An 11,247-nucleotide genomic window follows, 5' to 3' on the forward strand; every position below is an offset into this window, starting at 1 on the left:
AAAAGAGCCACCAGGTTCCCAAGGAGGGCAGAAATGCAATGAACATGATTGCCTCAATAAGAGGCTTGGCTAGAGTATATTTATGGTCCAGAAGAGAGAAGGATGGAGGTAGGGAGACTGAGAAGGAGATCCCTTCCCCGATTTTTATACAATAGCAGGAGGGACAGAAAGAAATGGCAAAATTCTAAGTGGTATTTTGAATGGTACATCTTTTTAATGTATTTACTGAATCTTCACAACATACAAGGTAATTTTACCTATAGTTTCTCATTTTATTTTATACAAATTTTTTTTTTTTTTTTTTTTTTTTTTGTGATAGGAGCTATTAGTGTCCTGACTTCATTAACAGGCTCAGAGAGGTTACGTGGTTTCCCCTGGTAAGTTTCTGGGTAAAATTTGAACTCAAACCTTTGACTTCAAGTTCCATGCATTTTCATCTTCTTAATGATCACTAGAGAGAGGAGTTTAGGGAAAAGCAACTTCAATGCTTCCCAACCCAAGAAATCTTTGGAATGATGGTAACCAGCAAGAGAAAAAAAGTAGGTACAATGGAAAACTAAATAGGCTAAAGGTCATAGTATAAGATAGTAATAACAATGGATATGTATCCAGATTGTTTCTTTTTTCTCCCTATAACAAATAGTTAATATAAATTGTGTAAAGGAGCATGGGACATATAGAAGCTGCAAGACTTGCTCATAAGGAAATAATTGTTTTGTAAATACATCATAAGAATTTATTGTTAAAATGATGTTATATAATGATATCAGTGAACAGCAGGCAAAAATAATTTATTGAACAAATGTTTATTTAAGTATCTCTTATGTCACATACTGTTCTATGCCTTGGGCATACTATAGTGAATAAATCAGATAAAGTCTCTACCTTTGTAGATCTCATATAATAATGAGAGATAGTCAAGGGCACCTGGGTGGCTCAGTCAGTTAAGCATAAGACTCTTGACATCAGCTCAGATCATGATCTCAAGGTTGGTGGGATCAAGCCCTGTGTCGGTTTCTCTGCCCCTCCCCTACTCACACTCTCTGTCTCTCTCAAAATAAATAAATAAATATTTTTAAAAAACTCATTAGGATAGTGGTACCTGGGTGGCTCAGGCGGTTTTGCATCTGACGTTGGCTCAGGTCATGATCTCGCAGTTGGTGGGTTTGAGGCCCGCGTTGGGCTCTGTGCTGACTGCTTGAAGCTTGGAGCCTGCTTCAGATTCTCATTCTCATTCTCTCTCTCTCTCTCTCTCTCTCTCTCTCTCTCTCTCTCTCTCTCTCTCTCTCTCTCTCTCTCTCTCCTGCTCGTGCTCTGTCTCTCTCTGTCTCAAAAATAAAAAATGCTAAAAAATTAAAAAAGAATAATTAGGATATAGGCAGTAAACAAGCAAATTAATCAGCAATAGCTCAAATACCGTGAAGTGTTAGAAAGGAAATAATAGGGGCGCCTGGGTGGCTCAGTCAGTTAAGCATCCGACTTCCGCTCAGGTCATGATCTCACGGTCCGTGAGTTCGAGCCCTGCGTCGGGCTCTGTGCTGTCAGTTCAGAACCTGGAGGCTCTTTCAGATTCTGTGTCTCCCTCTCTCTCTGCCCCTCCCCCACTCATGTTCTGTCTCTCTCTATCAAAAAATGAATAAATGTTTAAAAAATTTGTAAAAAAGGTGATAATGTGACATTCTGAAAATGTGACATTTGAGTTGATACCTGGTGAACAAGAATCAGTTATATGAAAATTTGAGTTGAAAATCTGAGTTGATGTATTCCAGGCTAAGGGAACAGTGAATGCAAAGGCCCTGAAGTAGGAACAACTTTGGCATGTTCAATGAACAAAAAATATTGCTGGAGCATGGTGGGCAAGGGAGCGAAAAGTGGGAATAGATAAGGCTAGAGAGGTAGGCAAGAGCAAGGATATGTAGAGCAGTGGTTCTCAGTCCTCTCTGCTCATTAGAGTCACTAAGAAGTACTTTCTAAATGGGGCTCCTGGGTGGCTCAGTCGGTTGAGCATCTGACTTCGGCTCAGGGTATGATCTCACTGTCCATGAGTTTGAGCCCAAGGTCAGGCTCTGTGCTGACAGGTCAGAGCCTGGAGCTTGCTTTGGATTCTGTCTCTGCCCCTCCCCCACCCATGCTCTGTCTCTATCAAAAAATGAATAAACGTTAAAAAATTTAAAAAAAGAAAGAAGTACTTTCTAAAAATACAGATGACTGTGTCCCCTCTCTCAGAGAGCCTGATTTAATTGGTCTGAAGTGGGACTCAGACGTAGGTGCTTTGAAAATCTTCCTGGAGATTCTGATAGATATTTAAGGTTCAGACTCTCTAATACTAAGACTTCTAGACAGTCTGAAGTAAGGAGAATATGTGTGGAAAGATTGTGGGTGGATGCAGAAAATTAATGAATTCTAAATGGAGTGAGCTGAAGAATCATGTCAAAAGAACTGCTCTTTCAAGAACGTTCTCCCACAGAGAAATGTGAGCAATCTTAATTGCCAGCCCTCCAGAGAACATAAAAGCATTGCCTGCCAAGAACACTTAGCCCAAGAGGCACCAATTCATAAAATATCAAGACTTTTCCATCTTTCAAGCTAGCTAACAGGTATTGAATTGGTCCAAAGGTGTTGGACACCTTTGTACATAATTTCATTTTTTATTCACAACAATTTCATCCTGTTAAGCATTTTAGAAATTAGAATACTAATCTTAGAGACACTAAGGGGTTTTAGAGACACTAAAACCCCTAGTGTCTAGTTTAGAGACACTAAAACACTAAGACACTAAGTGTCTTAGAGACACTGTGGGGTTTTACATAATACCCCACAGCCACTATGCAGCAGAGCTGAAATTTGAACTTCATTCTCTCCGATTCCAAAAAGTCTATGGTTGTCACCACTCTACTGTATGTAAGATCTAGTTTGCTAGGTTTACAAAATGGTAAGTCTTTACTTTTTTAAGTATTGCTCCTCTGGAAAAGTTCTACTGGGTTATGTTATGAAAGACTTCCAAAAATAGAATGAATCTAACATATTCTTGTAAAAGGACAACTATGGTAGTCATTACCCAGCTATTCATCCCCCAAGTAATGTGCGAATATGCACTCTGGCCAAGGGGCGAGTTCTGACCAATGAGTAGGAATGATGTCCATCTTTTCTAGGCTAGAACGTATAATTGTTTACTCTTCCACATCTACTGGCAACCCTTCAAATAATTGTTGTTCCATCAGCCAGGTCACTGAAGACCCATCATGGACAAGTAGCAAGAGCAAAAAAAAAAATAAATAAATAAAAACAAAAACCAAACAAACAAAAACAAAACAAACCTTTGTCATGCCATACACCACCAAGATCTGAGTGATTATTTGATACACAGCATAGCATAGTTTATCCTGATACAAATTGGACCCTCTCTGAGTTTTACTAGGGATGACAAATTAATAGTTTTACTAGGAATGACAAATCACTGGTTCTATTTATGTAAGACACATGCCCACAGAAAACATTTGTATGTGTGTATATGTATGTGTATATGTGTGTATGTGTATGTTACTAATAAGTCCATTCAAAATTAAAAACTCCAAGTCCATTTGTGGAACACACTCCTCTAGGTATTTTGTCAGTATGACCGTTCAATCTGACAAGGCAGCTGATAATGGAAAACCAAATAATGCCTGCATTCAGACCACAAACACCTCCTTAGAAGGAGAATGCATATGCGAGCCAAGCAAGGGCAAAAAGAATGTCTCTCAAAAAAGAGCCTACCCATGTTAATGTTTCTGTGGAAGATATACATTAATTCATTCAACAAACACTGGGAAAGCTACCTTGTGCCAGGCATTACCCAAAGTGCTAGAGATAGAATAGTGAACAGGACAGAAACCCCTCCAAAGGGTTATATTCTAAAGGAGTAAGGGAGGAAAATGACATAGCTCCAAAAGTATTTAATTGTGCTGGTACATTCTCTTCTTATTTTTCATGATCTGAATATCCATCTGAATAAATGAGAAATGAGGCAAACCAAAAACCTCCCTCATGCCTCAACATTTAGGGTAAAGTGTGAAACAATATGCATGTTAATCTAACCTACACTGTCTGAGGCCCTGAATTGCAGGTCACTAATTTGGCTCAAGCTCTTAAATACTAGTTTTCATTTCCCTTCATAGGAAACAATAGCTCTTTCTTTTTCTGGCTGCACCTGGTGTCCTGCTCAGTGGCCTAGAGAAAGAAGTGGAGTCCATGTTTTAATCATCACATCTGGCATCTAAGTTTCCTTTCATCCCCTTGGGAACTCCTGAAGATATTACTCTGCCTAGGGCAATTATCCACTCAGGCCAGAAAGCTCCAGAGCTAGAGTTTAAAGTCAATGGTAGGGGTGCCTGGGTGAGTTAATCGGTTAAGCATTTGACTCTTGGTTTTGGCTCAGGTCATGATCTCAAGGTTCATGGGATTGAGCCCCATGTCAGACTCTGTGCTGACAGCACAGAGACTGCTTGGGATTCTCTCTCTCCCTCTCTCTCTCTCTCTGCCCCTCACCTGCTCGTGCATGCAGTCTCTCCTTCTCAAAATAAATACACTTTTTAAAAAACAATGCAGTCAATGGTAACAGCATTTGTTACTCTAACCAGTATGTTTACATAGAAAATACTGCAACTCATGGTCAACTATCATTTAATGTATGTGCCATCTCATCCAAGGGTGACAAAGACAGTAACAGTACCACCTCATTTATTTTATTTAATAGCTATGAGCTATATCCTTTCTGATATAGTGCACTATTGGCCAAAATGCCCCAGTCGCTGTTCTAATACTATAAGTCCAAATCTGATTAGTCAGTCATTCTTATATTAATAAAGCACAACAACAAGTGGATGTTGATTAACTGGTTGTAAAATATCATTTTTCATTGAAAGAAACCAGGACTCCTTAGAAAAATGGCTGACTTTAGAACCTTGACAAGAAATGTACAAAAGAAGCCTGGGACATCTCATTGTGCCAGAAAGCAAGCAAGCTTTCAAAGACTGATGGGGTCAGTCAACAGGTCATATCAAAAAACAAACAAACAAAAAAAAACCCAACAGAAGCCAGACTGAATGGGCTCCCATGAATCACTCTGGGACTATTCAAGCTATAAAAAAAAATTACTTCATTAGACTGAAACACTGTGTGTGTGTGTGTGTGTGTGTGTGTGTGTGTGTGTTGTGTGTGTATATATTAATATATATAATTATATATTTCAGTTTATAATCTTATTTCAAAAATTTATTAGTCAAAAAAATTCATTAGTCATCATTACAGGTTGCAAGAGCCCCAACTCATGATGCTGGAAATTGATGACAATAACAAAGAGAAAGAATCAAGCATTAAAATAGTACGTAGGCGGGGCGCCTGGGTGGCTCAGTCGGTTGAGCGTCCCGACTTCAGCTCAGGTCACGATCTCGCTCTCGCGGTCCCTGAGTTCGAGCCCCGCGTCGGGCTCTGGGCTGATGGCTCAGAGCCTGGAGCCTGCTTCCGATTCTGTGTCTCCCTTTCTCTCTGCCCCTCCCCTGTTCATGCTCTGTCTCTCTGTCTCAAAAATAAATAAAAAACGTTAAAAAATTTTTAAAAAAATAAAATAAAATAGTACGTAGGCTGAGGCAACTACGTAGCCTCTCAGAGTTCCAGTTTCCTCATTTATAAAATAGTACTAGTAGTGCCTACTTCATAGGCTTTTTGTGAGGATTACCTGAAATAATAGCATATGAGATCTCAAGAAATTATAAAGTACTATATACATGTAAAGGATAGCTGTTATTACTATGTGGACAGTTTCCAAGCAAAACAGACCTCTGGGGGGTTTTAGATGCCTATCTTCTGGATTCTTATTCTTATCCAACCCTGAGGAGTGATTCAACATTCTCAGCCTGTGATCCAATAAGTTTACCTAAGGGGTTAAGTGTAGATTGTCGATTCTGATATAATTTGCAATCTCCCCCTCAAAACCTATGCTGGATTATAAGTACTACCTCTCACTTGCCAGCGATGAAGTATGTTCCCAAAAGCCCTAGCTAATGGTGCAAGCTGCATGTCCATATACTCCCTGAGGTCTCCAGCATAACAAGGTCCCTGGTGATTGTCATCACTGGATGAAATCTTGGCCCTTCCAAAGGAACCATTAGAGGGCTGGTGGCAATTTAACAGTGGTGGCTTGTTACCTTGCCTTCCTTGCTTAGGTTAAAAGCTCCCGTAGGACACTTGTGTAACCAAGTAAAAAAGCATAGAGTACATATTGCCCCTTGTAGGAAGGAGAATTCAGCTCTTACAATCCAAACGAAGCAAAGACTTCAGAGATGCTCAAAGAGACAAATGGATCCCAAGTGAACATGGTTGGATGACTGTGCCCCAAATTTTGAGTGAAAGCAGTAAGGAGAGAAAATATCTGAGAAGTGGAATTCAAGAGCGAGTCGTCCAGGAATTAGTGATTGTTTTTCATGACATCCTTGAGAGAGAATACTGAGTACTGTCTCACATCCCCAGCTCCTGGCCCTGAGACTTGTGTGTAAAAAAACATGTAATAAGTGAGGCAGATATCTAGAATCGTCTGCATAACAACCAACTTCTTAGAATAGCCTATATCCTCAACTATATGACTATCATGACAGCATCCATGTGGAGAAACCTAAAAATCGCTACCTCAGCCAGGTGATCAAGGTTAACATCATCAGCGACAGGTCAAGTTAATAGCAGGCACCCTTGATATGGCACTGCTGTGATCTTCTTCCCCAACAGCAGTAACCCCAGTCTCGCCAAGGAAAAAACATTCCCTGGAACTTTCTGTACTGTCTTTGCAAGTTTTCTGTAAATTGAAACTATTCTAAAATAAAAATTCTTATTAAAATTATATTCAGGGAAATAGAACAAAGAATGGATTCAATCCCTTTTTTTGATAAGAACTGTGTGAAAATCATTGTGGAAGGGGATGATGGTGGCTATCACTAATATGATACTAAAGTTGAAAAGCTGTGCAGTGCCTAATCAGGAAATAATTGTGGTTATAGAGGTGTGGAATAAAATATTTTTCTTTAGAAAAAGGAACTGGGGCACCTGGGTGGCTCAGTCAGTTAAGCGTCTCGCTCTTGGTTTTGGCTCAGGTCATGGTCTCAACGTTCACGAATTCAAGCCCCACATCAGGCTCTGAAACTGACAGTGTGGAGCCTGCTTGGGATTCTCTCTCTCCATCTCTCTGCCCCTACCCTGCTTACACTGCCTCTGTCTCTCTGAAAATAAATAAAAAATTTTTTAAAAACTTAAAAAAAAAAAAGAAAAAGGAACTGAGGAAATGGATACAAAATAGGGTAGGAAATGAATACAAAATGAATACAAAATAGGGTAGAAAAGCCAGATCAAAAACCAGAGTGAGATGAGTATATAAAATGTATGCCACAAAGACCTATCCATTTTCCAGAAGTGTGCCAGATGAAAGAGGGAAAGAGGCATGATTGGGCACATGTAGTGTCCATATGACAAATACAGACCAGGTGCCTAGAAAAAAATCCCACTTTTTCCTGATATTCAGGTCAGAGAGAAAGTTTTCTCCTGCATCTTCCTGTGAACATCATATTTGTCATTCTACACTAAATTCAGCAATGAATTTCTCTTTGGTTCATTTCTGTGCCCGAGGCAATATAGCATTTCAGCAATACACAGTTTGATAATAGCAAATTATATGAAGGTTTAGAAGCAGACACATAACTATAACACAGCCACTAAGTCAAGATAGTCCATTGAGGTGGGAGTTGGACTGACATCCTCTTCAGAAATTCAAGGAGACTGATAAGAACCATATCAACTCTACACAGAGAACAAGCCAAAGAGGTGGGGGGGCAAATAATTAGTGGACACTACAATATTTCAGGCTATGCAGTAGGAATGAAGGTGTCATGGATGAATAAGACATGGCACCTGTCCTGGAGGCCATTACATTCTGGGGAAGAGGTATTTAAAGAAGTTAGCCACCAAACTGTTGCATGTCATGTGACTAGTTTAAAGAGGGAGTAGTTGATTATACCCTAGTGGTGGTAAGGAAGGTGATGTGTGAGATAGGAAATGTTTTTTAAAGAAGAGGTATTTAGGATGGCTACCCTGGTGATGTTGTAGTGGATCTATAGGAAGTGAAGATTCTGGGGCACACAGGAGTTGGGGGTGCCACCGAAGTGAAAAAGAAAGATTGGTTGACTTCTAACTCCATTTCTAGCCCACAAACTGGAAGGAACCAAAACTATACTAGTCAATAACTTTTTTGATTATAAGTAACTGAATCCCAAACTATATTGCTTGAGGGGAGAAAAGAATTTTCTGGCTTGGTGAATCAAGAATGTATGGATCAGCCAAACCATGGAAGATCCAGGTATAGCTGGGCCTTCTCCATGTTGTGGTCCCTTTCTGAGATGCCTGCCTGCTCTCTTTTCCACCTACTCATAGTCTTGCCATCCTCCAAAGCCCGACTCAAGTTTCATCTCCTCTAGAACCTCTCTACACACACACCCCTACCCAGGGGGATGGAATGTGCAAGGGAGGAGATTGCCACCTCCTAATGAGCACTATTATTGGTTGAACCAGTGCTATTTTCCAGGTGCTGTGCCAGGTGCTATCAGCCTCTTATATTACATCACGCCCACCCAGATAAGCTAGGATAATCACCCCATCTCAAGATCCTTAACACCTGCAAATTCCCTTTTGCTGTATTAGGTAACATACAGTTTCTGGGGATTAGGACATGGATTCTTTGGAGTGCCTTTATTCAGCCTACCACCCTGGGCTCGGCCTTGGCCTTCATTCATTAAAGGACAAAGGAGCCCTGTTGATGTCTGAGCCCATGAGAGATACTCTCTTCTGGATATCATGTGGGGTAACAATGAACTCTGAAGGTGAAAAATGTCACTGTTTGATCATTGTCATCAACAAGCAACTTTTAGCCACAGACTTCATGAAACCCAATCCTTGTTGCCAGCAACTGACATCCACAAAGGTACAAGCAGGCAAAGTTTATATTCAAACCAGTCAGTAACATTCTCTCAAAATTATTTCCAAGTGAGATAATGTCAGGACTGTCACCTAGTAGTGAGGTGAGACTTCCAATATGATTCCTTTAGCTGTCCTTTTCCAGGTTTGCCAAGCTACATCCAGCTATATCACAATAGTCAAGCATGCCAATGTTCTAGATTGTTTGGAAATCATGCCGTGAGGCTCTGATTATAGGTCATCTAAGCACAATGGATCTTGATATTATCAACTCCATGGACAAGAATAATCCACTAATGTGCTGGGGCTTAGCACTGAATCATAAAGGGAAGTTGTTCCTACATTTCCTCTCTCCCCTCCTAGGTGTCTCTTATAAGCTGCTGTCCCTTTAACCACAGGTTGTCCAGAGAAACGTCAACTCCCCTCCCAAGGGATTATGATCCTCCCAGTTGTGCACCAGAGTCTCAGGACTACAATGGAACAGATGCCACCAAAAGAAAAGAAGGAAGGAACCAATTTCCTGGCTGATGCAGAGCTGAGTCTTATGAAGGAGTCGAAGGCCTTTCTGGAACAATAATACCATCTTTGGGTAAGAGAAATAATGCATGTGGTAACATGGAAGTGACTCTAATAATGAGAACTTGTGCAAGTGTGTTTAAATGTATAGAACAGCAGTAAGAGAGGTAATTGCTGTAATTGGATAAGTGCTGATCCAAGACTGAATAAAAGTCTCTTTGATGGGAAAATTGACTCTTCTACTTTACAAAGATTGATAGAAATATAACAAATATTTATGATAGCATTTCCTTGCATTGCCTTTGGAGACAAGAAATGCAGGCTAGAACTGATGCTGCTAGCTAGATGAATAGCTTTTGGTAAATCACTTACCTCTCAGTGCCTTGGTCACTTTATATGTAAAACAAAATGCCTGAGTCCAAGAGGTGTTAAGAGAATTAAACGAGATAGTGCATAAAAATACTTCACAGTGCTGAGTGCACGCCAATTGCCTAAACATCTTTCCACTGTTAAAGTTTCCCTTAACACATTGGAAATCACTAAGACTTTAAAAATCACCTGTTTCGAATCTCTCACTTTTACAGATATCATCTGGAAATATTTTGTTAAACATGTGTATGTACTAATTTCTACATAGATAATGTCTTGACCTAAAAAACTCAGTGATTCTCATATTTGACCCTGGAATCATATAGACTTCCCACAGGATCCAAAGCCAGGAAATGGCTATGTTCAATGCAAAATGGCGGCTCCTCGGAGATTCGTGGTCTCCTTAAAAGCCTATCCATACAAATCTCAGAAAATCAAAAGCAGACCAAAGAGATAGAAAGAAGAAATGTTACTGGCAAAACAATTTTACAGTTTAACTGAAAAATCCTACTCTGTGATATCTTGATTTGTATTTTATTAGTAATGATTATGTTTGCATATGCAAGACCTATTTCACTGATTAGGCACATAACATGGGTAATGCTAAAGTGTATATTCAGATCAAATCTGTTTTATGATATTTAGTTTTTGATTTATTGCTAGTTTTTCATTTAGTTTTGATTTGTTGTTGCAATGTATAGCCTCTACCCACACCATCTAGATAGGTTACAGAGGTATGGGAAATCAGAACAATTCATGAAAAATCATTATTCAATTTGGAGGAGAAGATGAAGGAGATTTGCATTAAAACTATCTGCTCTATTATCTGCACTATTCTTCTTAGGAAGCAAGAATGTTCCAAGTATATCATATCTTGAGAATCTTTCCAATTCATCATTAAACTAGGACCAAGAAAGGTCAAAATGATGGAAATGAAGGCTAGAATGCTTCAGACTGATGGGGGCTCAGTTCAGCCCCAAGAGCCTGGAGCACAGTGACAGGGCATAAAAGAGGCAAAATAAGCCACCAAAATATTGATAGCTCTAATCCAACAGCTTTTCTAGTTTGGGTTTTTTGTTTTTTGTTTTTTGTCATTTTGTTTGTTTGTTTGGATATCAAACAGCTAAAGCCTTCTGCCATAAATAATTTTGAAGTTTGGTTCTTAATGTGAAGCATTTACTGAGTCCAAGCCACCCACCAGGCACTGTGCTAGAGTGCTCATTTTAACCCCACAGCCAGCCAGTGAAGAAGGTACTTCCATTACTCTCATTGCACAAATGTGATGAAACTTGGAAATGCTAAGCAATTTGCAAAGGGCATGCAGAGAGACAAGCGTGGATGCAAGCATGTGTGGTGTGTGTGTGTGTGTGT

General features: G+C 39.7%; 1 protein-coding gene across 5 annotated transcripts in view; it reads right to left on the minus strand.

Annotated features, from left to right (window-relative positions):
* Positions 1–1,102: 1,102 nt before the first annotated feature.
* Positions 1,103–11,247, minus strand: part of THUMPD1 (THUMP domain containing 1) — a 41,023-nt gene continuing 30,878 nt past the window's right edge. For 2 of the 5 annotated variants that reach the window (XR_008294494.1, XR_008294493.1), the window contains one exon: positions 1,103–1,324. The gene's annotated coding sequence lies outside the window, so the exon portion shown is untranslated. Of the gene's footprint in view, positions 1,329–11,247 lie in introns of all 5 variants that reach the window. The other 3 variants (XR_008294497.1, XR_008294496.1, XR_008294495.1) reach the window with 3 other exon arrangements.

This window comes from Acinonyx jubatus, chromosome E3 (assembly GCF_027475565.1).
Source record: "Acinonyx jubatus isolate Ajub_Pintada_27869175 chromosome E3, VMU_Ajub_asm_v1.0, whole genome shotgun sequence".
Classification (NCBI taxonomy): domain Eukaryota; kingdom Metazoa; phylum Chordata; class Mammalia; order Carnivora; family Felidae; genus Acinonyx; species Acinonyx jubatus.